Source organism: Myotis nattereri, assembly GCF_964212035.1.
Source record: "Myotis nattereri genome assembly, chromosome: 5".
NCBI classification, from domain to species: domain Eukaryota; kingdom Metazoa; phylum Chordata; class Mammalia; order Chiroptera; family Vespertilionidae; genus Myotis; species Myotis nattereri.
The window spans coordinates 4,091,391-4,100,755 of NC_138080.1; positions in this window are offsets into that span (position 1 = coordinate 4,091,391).

A 9,365-nucleotide genomic window follows, 5' to 3' on the forward strand; every position below is an offset into this window, starting at 1 on the left:
GGGGAGAGTCATGGTGTCCTCTCCCGGGATTTCTATCTGTGAAAATACATACAGGAGCTTAGAGAGCCATCATAATATGACCTTAAAAGATAGAGCTGCCAATCAAATTATTTATGCAACAAGTAATCTGGCCAAAGGAAAGGGCCATCAATCAGTGACGGGGACGTTCAGGAGGCGGGTTTTCCGCAAGTGGGGAAGGAGGTGCCTGTTAGGCATCCAGACAGCCATGGGGAGGAGGCAAGGAAGACAGCCTTGTGCTGAGACTGGACACCAGCAGACTGGGCACGCTCTCGGCTCTGAACACACACCCAGCACGGGGCCAGCACGCGGCCAAGAGCCGCCGACTTCCATTCAGCGAGAAGGCAGCAAGGGGAGACCCACAGCCTTTCTATAACCTTCCTCACCATGGGAGCTTCCACCGTGGCTTCCAGAGTTTATTCACAGGAAGATTCTTAGGCGGGCGCCCAGTAGGGACTGCTGTCTCTCTCTGAGTCAAGCCCAGCCCACCGTTTCTCGTTAGGTGGCCTTGAGCTTCTCATCTCGGGATGTCCCAGCCTCCACGGCCTGTTACCTGGACGAGCACAGTAACCCCACGCCTCCCAGCTTCCCCTCTCGCTCCTCCATCCATGCTGAGTCCAGCAGAACTCCATGCCTCCCAGCTTCCCCTCTCGCTCCTCCATCCATGCTGAGTCCAGCGGCCACTGTGAGTCTCTAGGATATGCCATTTCACACCACTCCTTCTTCCATGGCTTCCATCTCACTCAGAGCTGGAGCAGAATCCTTAGAGCGGCCACGGGACCCACACACCCCGCACAGGTGTGGCCCGCCTCTCTCAGCACCGTCCCCTTCCTCTCTGCTCCCTGTCCCCACCACGCCGCTGCTCTGTGGCCCTGCACTGCACACTCCCTGTCCTCCCCCAGGTCCACATGGCTCACGCCCCACCTTCAGGAGGTGATAGGTGATTGCGTGAATGGCAGCTCTTTGTTGAGACCTTACCTGCCTCTCACCCCAGACCTTCCCGCATTCGCTGCAATGTTTCCCCCCCGTGCTGAGGGATAACACACCACCTGCTTCTCTTCCTCGTGCCTTGCCTCCCCATCAGAATGTAAACTGCAGAACAATTAGTGCCAATTATTTCCGTGCCTGTGCCATGCACAGGGCTCACACAGGAAGCCTGCTCTCCCGGACGCAGCGCTGAGGCCCACATCCCCCTGGGCGCTTACAGAGACCTGAGCTGCAGAAAGGGCAGCTCCTTGGCCTCCAGACTAGGGCATCTCTCCTCTTTCCTTCCTGCACCTGGGCTTGGCCTAGGAGGGTGCAAGGAGAGGCGAGTCTGGAATTCCACAGCCCCTGAGGGTGCGTGCCCTTCCCTCCTGGCGGGGCACGCGCCACCCTCCCTCGCAGCCTGGAGGCGCTGCCACAGCCTCTTTGCACCACGGCTGCCTTTAGTTTTCAGTGCGTGTCACATGCATTGTAGGGCCATGGCTTTGCTGAACAGTCTGTGGTCTGCATGGAACAGAGACTGTCTGAGCCTCCCAAGGGGGAAGGTTTCTCTGCGCTGCACCAGCCATGAGCCCTGCCAGGGTGGACTGGAGCCTGGTCCTCCAGAGCAGGTCAGCGCTTCCTCCTCTGTGGTCCTGGCGCTTCCAGGAGCAGCAGCACCAGCATGGACCATGAAACGATCATCAGGTCCACACACCTGTCTCTCCCCACAGTCAGTCATCAGGCCCACACACCTGTCTCTCCCACAGTCAGTCATCAGGCCTACACACCTGTCTCTCCCACAGTCATTGGGTCCGCACACCTGTCTCTCTGGAGAGCAGGATTCCTGGGGATCAGGGAAGTACCCTTAGCTGAGCCCGGACACCCACACTTTTCCTCGCTCAGTAAGAGGTGTTTTCCCTCGGGCTGACTGAACGTGTCATAGATGCGGAGGGAAAGCCCCGTCTGCCTTGCATTTCACAGCCAGCCCCCAGCCTCCAGGCCACCGCACTGAGAGCCCGCACTGCCGCCCACACCCATTATTGACATTGTGTCTAACAAACTGGACCTGGAGGGCTGGCGTGGGAAAGCAGGGTCACCAAACCCAATTCAGGGTGGCAGTCCGCGTCCCATCACACAGCCACGCAGGTCAAGAGTCCAGAGGACACGTTTGTGAAGCATCTCCTACGGCCGTGTTACTCACGGGACCTCCCAGGCCAAATACTCTGCTTCCTCAATGTCATCATGAGTTTATAAGTTTCTTAACCGAAAGGCTTCTGTTATTCGATGGCATAGCCAGGAAGGTGTATCTGAGGCTTTTTCTAATGCCGCGCTGAGGCCCCGGGAGTCTGGGCGAGGACAGCCTAAGGCAGGAAGAGCCACACCTGCCCCAGTGTCCACTCGCAGAAACCCCAGATTCCCGCTCTCTCTCCTCTTCTCCTCTGTGCAGGCGCTGGGCCCTCTGGTCACCCGTCAGGTAAAATGATGAAACCGGGTAGAATGCCCCCCACATTCCACTCCTTGCTGCCAGGCTTGGGGCTTCCCCGTGACCCCGCGTGCTGTCTCGCTGCTTCTCTGGCCGCCCAGGGGCCTGGCCTGTGGATGCTAGGACCCTCCCAGAGCACAGCTGCCTCTCGTCTCCTGGCACCTGGGCGAGTCGTCCCAGGGATGGGTCCGTAGGAAGTGTCCTACTCAAAGGTGTCTCTTACCCACCCAGGGGGAGCCTCGGTTTACCCCGAACGCCTTCTATCCAACAAGAGGAGGCCACGCAGAAGTCAGGAACGGCTTTCATCTCCCTCCTCTTTAAGAGTCTGAATTCTGGTGTCAGAGAGGCTGGTTTTAGCTTAGAGACTTGTGTCTGTTTTCCTGTGCCGCCCAGTGAGATGTTTTATTGTCAACTGGACTCAAGGGGGGCAGACACCGCCAGCTCTCCTCGTCCGGACGTGCCCCTGATCATCATGCTCAGTGGCGGCCTTAGCATCTTCGTGAGGAAGGGAAGGAGGAGTTTGCCACAGACCAGCCTGGTGCGCAACCACGCTGGCCTCTCTATGCACTCACCCACGGAGCTCTGGGGTTTGGATACACTTGACGATGAGAAGGCTCGACTCTCACAGCTGCACTGACAGCGAAGGGGAAGCCACAGCGCTCATTGCAATGGCCTCGCTGAGCCTGCAACCCTGATCTGCAGACACACGCAGAGCAGCTGAGCCAGACTTGCAGGCAGTTTCCCAGCCGCCCACTCAGACGTCCCCAGGGAAGGTGACCTCCCCAGGGCCTCACACCACGATGCCACGCGGACCAAGCCTTCCACGGCCGCCACCAAGTGCTTCCACAGTTTCACTCGCTTAATATTTTTGCCAAACCCATTTTACAGATGGGAAAACAAGATTCTGATCATCAAAATCTCATTTTGATAAAGAATAGGCTAGCTCAACTTTCAAAAAAGGGAAATAAGAAAATAGAAGCTAGATCTTATTCTTTTCTTATTGTTTTTTTTTTTTTTCAAACAAGTGGTTCCAGAAACCACGTGTCGCCTTGCGGTAGTTGGCAGGAAGTTTCCCTCATAACCTGAGAGAGAGAGAGAGAGAGAGAGAGAGAGAGAGAGAGATTTGTTGTTCCACTTACTCATGCGTTCATCGGTTGCTTCTTGTATGTGCCCCGACTGGGGATCGAACCCGCAACCTTGGCATATCAAGATGACGCTCTAGCCAGCTGAGCTACCCGGCCAGGCCTGTACCAAAGGTATGAAAAGCCAATTTCGGGGGCTGTTTCTTAGTTAAAAATCAATAACGCAAAACAGAATCCAAAGACAAGACGGGGTCCTCAGGCCGTTCAACGCTGGGGGGCCTCTCAGGGCATGGACGCTCTTCCCCTGCTCCCAAGCGCGTCCTTGACTCCAGGCATCACGGGGCCTGGGGCTGTTGGTCCGTGAAACGCATTCCACGGCTCCCACCACTTCCTTTTGCATTTGAAGACACACATGACAGGGCCAGAAATTAATGCTCCTATACGAGTGTCTTGGGTTAGTGTCACTTGCATGTAATACTCGTTCTGGAACCTGCTTATTCTCACTCAGACAATGTTTTTCCTTTTTGCTACAAGACTCCCCATGGCCTGTGCTCGCCCACTCCTGCTGCGACTCCCGGAGGGGAGAACACCCCTCCATACGGGGAGCCCGCGGTTCACCCACGATGCCTTCCGTTTCCTCGAGGCGGTGAGTCAGCCGCGCACCCTCTCCTAGAATACTGCTTATTCTGGCGAAGGTGGCTGAGCAAAACAAACGGGAGCTTTGCCCCAGGCCCCCACCGACTCTTGGCTCTCATTCAGCTTCGTTCTTCCCATCTCATAGTCATAACGAAATTCGCTTCCTGCTCCTGGAAAAGGCGTCGTGCACTCTGCTCCTGCTCCATTCCGTGAAGGCCAGAGACGCCCCGCAGTCCGACTTACCGTCGTCGCTCGCCCCTTCTCACCATCTCGCCGGGAGAGAAGAGTTCTCACCGAGTTCCCGAGCTCTCGGTGTCCCCGGAGATGCAAGGCGCTCGTTCTGGTTTGAATGCAGGCCTTCCTTCCAAAGAGACTCTGCTGGGCACTCACCTAGGAGTCGCCGTCGGCTCGAAGGGCCCTTTGAACGCCTTCATCCCCGGGTCTGCAGGGTGAAGGGAGACCTCCAGGGGCTGTTCCCCCGAGACTTGACTCCCAGGACAAGTGAAGGCACCGCAGTTCGAGCCCAGAAAGGAGGGGCACACCCACCACGCAGGCTCCTGGTTCCAGCCTGAGGGCTGGCCCTGTCACCACGTGATCCGTGATCCGCGTGAGGCCGGTGTTGCCATGGGAACACACAGCCTGGGGCAGGCCCACGCACAGAACTGCGGGGTCTGTGGGATCACAGGTGGCTGGGACGTGGGTGCATTCGGGGAAGGGCCGGATGCGTAGGAGACAGCGCGGCCCTTTTCTGCAAGGAAAACACACTCAGAGCTTTGTTTCCTGTCCCGAGACTAGAACAGTGGTTCTCAACCTGGGCTGCACATTAGAATCACCTGGGAATCTTTTTTAAAATCCTGATTTCTGGCCCTCATCCTCCGGAAATTCTGTTTCTTTGTTACTAATGTTGTGGCCCCGCCCCATCACAAAGAAACAGAATTTCCAGAGGATGAGGCCCAGAAATCAGGATTTTAAAAAAGATTCCCAGGTGATTCTAACGTGCAGCCAAGGTTGAGAACCACTGGACTAGAACTTGACAACTTTGTGAATTTAGGATCCGTTTTCAAATTTCTGTGAACCTTGGCTTCCTCGGCTGGACACTGAGCACAGAAATAGCCCTGTTGTGTTGTCATCGATATCAAACAAAATATAAATATTTACCCCCCTACCTGCTATGGTAGGTACCCCAAAACTTTAGATCCTCTTTCGAATGTTTTGTTTTAAACTTAGGCAGGGACTAGCCCAGGGGGGGTTTATAGATCCAGCCACGGCCTGTGCTCTCTGTGATGCAGGGAAAGGAGCCGACCTTGAAGTTCTAGGCACTTGTCTATGAGCAAGATCCATGTTGGAGAATAAGCCTTAGTGTGGAGCAGAACTGAGGGTGGCCAGGAGGCATCGCCTCTGAGTATCTGAGCTTTGGCGCAGCCGGGAGAGGCAGGGAAAGGACCCAAGGTAACATGAAGGGGGGATAGGCAGGCCTGCGCGTCCGGGAGGGAGAGAAGCACTGTTCTGTGAACGGTGCCCCCGGAGGTGTGCGCAGGAGGCCTGGGAGAGCCCAGGACGAGACCCAAGTTTGGGTGGCTTGGCAGATAATGATCCAGTGACGAATGTCAGAAAGTTTTAGCTGAGATGAGATTGAGTGGCTTTAGAAGATGCTGAGTGACATTGACATGCGTGTAGAGAGAAGTCCCATTCAGCATATGTCTGGCGTCCTCAGCGATTATCTTGTAGTTTAATGAACTGAGGACCGTCCAGACCCAGGTGAGTCTGACATAGCACACAGGCGGGTGAGAACGGCCAGCCTAGGGGAGGGGTGGGGAAGGGAAGGTCTGAGAAAAGGGGGGACCTGGGGGCTCACATTACAGATGTCGATGGAAGAAGACATTTGAGCGAGTGAGTCCAATGCCAATGAGAGTTCAAGTGAGAAATCAGAGGGAAGGGCCCCGGGGCTGACCGGGAGGGCGTGGCCGCGGGGAAAGGGGCTGGGAAGCCCTGGGCGCTGTGCTCAGGGAGCGAGGCTGGGATGGGGGATCCTCAACACCGCCAGACAATACTGTGCTCTCACATCCGCTTAAAAGGAGCTCTTGTGAGCCGGTGGGAGGTGGTGGAGATGTGAGGAGTCAGGAGGCCAAAGGCCCCTGAGCAACGGTCCTTCACCTGCTGCCCAGCAACCAGGTGCTTCAGGGCCTCCTGCCTCTGCCTCCGCTGGCCAGCTCCCATCTCCCCCCATCGCTGTGACCGCTGGCCCCACCTCCTCCCCCTCGCTCTCCAGACACCTCTGCCTGGCACATCACCAGGAAAATAAAAAGCGTGGGGAGGAATGCGCTCTCCCAGGCCTGGGTGTGTGGGTGCAGGAAGGCGAGCACCTTTCACCAAGACCTATGTGGGGAGGAATGTGCTCTCCCTGGCCTGGGTGTGTGGGTGCAGGAAGGCGAGCACCTTTCACCGAGACCTATGTGCAGGGGAAACAGCGTCCTAACGGGAGAGGCAGCCTCAGTAAGTCCCCAAAGAGAGGGAACGCGTCCCCAAGAGGGTGGCAGCGAGGAAGCAGACGAGGTCGCTGCCATGTGAGAAGGATCAGGGACAACATGGGCAGAGCGGGAGGCAGGCGTGAGCAAGTGGGCCTGGGGCTGACAGCAGGGGCGGGGCTCAGTTCTCCGCTGCAGACGTCCTTCCAGGACTAGACGGGCGCGCTAGAGAGAAGCGTGCATTCCAGGATGGAGGAAGTCCTAGTGGGGTCAGAGGTGCCTGGGGGAGGGCCGGAAGGTCGGGAGTGGGCGGGAGTGGGCTGGAGAGGGGGAGGGAGGGGAGGAAGGAGAGGCCTGCCTCTGCTCAGCCCTTAGCAGAGCCACTGCTGACTTTGAAAGGAAAGATGACTTTTTCAGGAAAAAGTGCATTTTCAGGGAAACGTGCACAGGTACAGAGCACGCACAATAACTACTCTGTTCATTAATTGAATGACACCAAGAGGCACAGGGCTGGCCACAACATGCTATTAAATGAAGGGCAATTTTAACAGTGTGTGCATGCGTGCGTGTGTGTACATTGTGTGCATGTGCATGTGTTGTGTGTGCACATGTATTGTGTGTACATGTGTGTGCGCACATGCATGTGCATGCATTGTGTGTGCACGTGTGTGCGTGTGCATTGTGTGTGTGTAGGAGAAACACAGACCCCACATTCTCAGTGACCATACCCAGGTGTGGTGCCCTGGAGGAGATTCAAGGGCACAATCTCTGTTCAGAGAGGCCCGAGGCTGGCACAATGCCAGGGCCTTCTTTGAAAGAGAAAAAGATACCAACTTGTAAATGCAAATCAGGAACAAAAGTCAATCCCCCTTACGGGAACCTGCGCTTCATTGGCCCCTCAGTAAATCCGTGTCCACGTGGTTTTTATCGTTATCTCAGTGCTTGGTGTAAGTTTTGCGCAACGAGCACGAATCATTTCAGGAGCAGGAAATAAAACAGAAGTTAGGCAACATCTGTTCGTGTCAGCCATGCTCTCACATCTACTTACAATGCATTTAAGGAATAAAAAGATCGTTTCAAAAGAACAGCTTCCCGTGGGGAGGGCGACAGAGCTGATTGCTTACGGTGCGTTTCCAGAACGCCGCCACGGGTGGCCCAGCGCGCTCACCCTGCGTTTATTTGCTCCCAGAAAGCACCAGAGACAAATGTCCCCAAACAAGAGGAAGCTGGCAGCCAAACCACGCTGTCAACCAGGAAGGCTTCGTTTCCTTAAAAATGCATGCGCGGCCCTGCCGGCCTGGCTCGGTGGTTGGGCATTGACCTATGAACCAGGAGGCCACAGTTTGATTCCTGGTCAGGGCACATGCCCGGGTTGGGCTGTGGGCTCAATCCCAGTAGGGGGCCTGCAGGAGGCAGTGATCAATGATTCTCTCTCATCATTTGTGTTCCTATCTCTCTCTCCTCCACTCCCTTCCTCTCTGAAATCAATGAAAAAATATATATTTTTAAAACTGCATGTGCATCCTGCTGATGCTGGTAGCCCAGCATGACCAGGCTTACATAGATCGGTCACTTCCTCGCAGACGGGCGTCCTGGCTGCATTAGACACCCCCTCCCTGCAGGAGCCCAGCGTCCCGGTGGCCGTGGGCTGTCACTCTCACAGGGGAGCGCTTCTGCTTAGGGTCCCTCTGTCACAGGAAGTGGCTGCACACAGCCTTGTCCTCTGGGCAGCAGGAAGTTCTTACTGATGGACGTGGGGACGTCCCCATCCCTTCTTCTCGGTGAGCACGGTGACAGGTGTGGTGAGACAAAGCAGAGAGAAGGCGTTGCCTTACCTCTGGGGAGCGTGAGCCTCCGTGCAGCAACGTGGCCCCCGTGGGTACGGCCGGGGGCCCAGGAGCCGCCCTCCTCTCGATGAGGTCGCGGATGGCGTGGTCCAGCTCCGCGCTTTCGCACCTGCGGGACACGCAAGGCCAGGTTACCGGGCGACGGAGATCACGTGGGTGCAGGGGGCTGGTGAAGGACACGGAGGTGAGGTGGCTGTGTACACGACCCACCGGAGTGCCCATCTCTCACTCATCTGTATCCATTCGTCCAGGTCCTCTGCGCTTTAATTTTCACTCCTTTGCACATTGATGCAAAGTGATACAGTAGATACGGGCACGGAGGGATTTTTAGTCTGATAACAGGGACCGGAGCTGAGCGCCCGCCGAGAGCCAAGCGTTCACAGATGCTCTCCTGCGGTGGCCGCAGCAGCCCACAGAGGGCCGTGTGACAGGGCCACTCCCTGCCTCTCGGGTGAGCAGGTGGGCGTAGGGAGTGCACCCACCAGCTAAGGTAGCACAGTGGGGACCCAGGATCAGTCCCTTGACTTCTCCGCACCCTGTCGGCCTGATTCGAAAGAAGAGGAAAACAACGTTATATTGTGCAGCTGTGGGCAGGGTCAGTGGTAACATGTACACAGCTTACCACAGGCCGTGCTCACAGCTGGCACTGCTGTGATTGTTGTGTCGTAAACCAGCGAGCTAGATACGAGACGCCTTGGCAAGCCAATTAATTAAGGGTCTTTATTATGTGCAGGCCCAGAGGGCGGTGTCTCCCACATCTCTGAGCAAACACATAGAGGAAGTTTTCCTTACTTATACCCTTTTGAGCTCTTTGTCTGCAGATTTCACAAAGAGCTCCGTGTACGTTATTTTTGCAGACAGTTTGTGA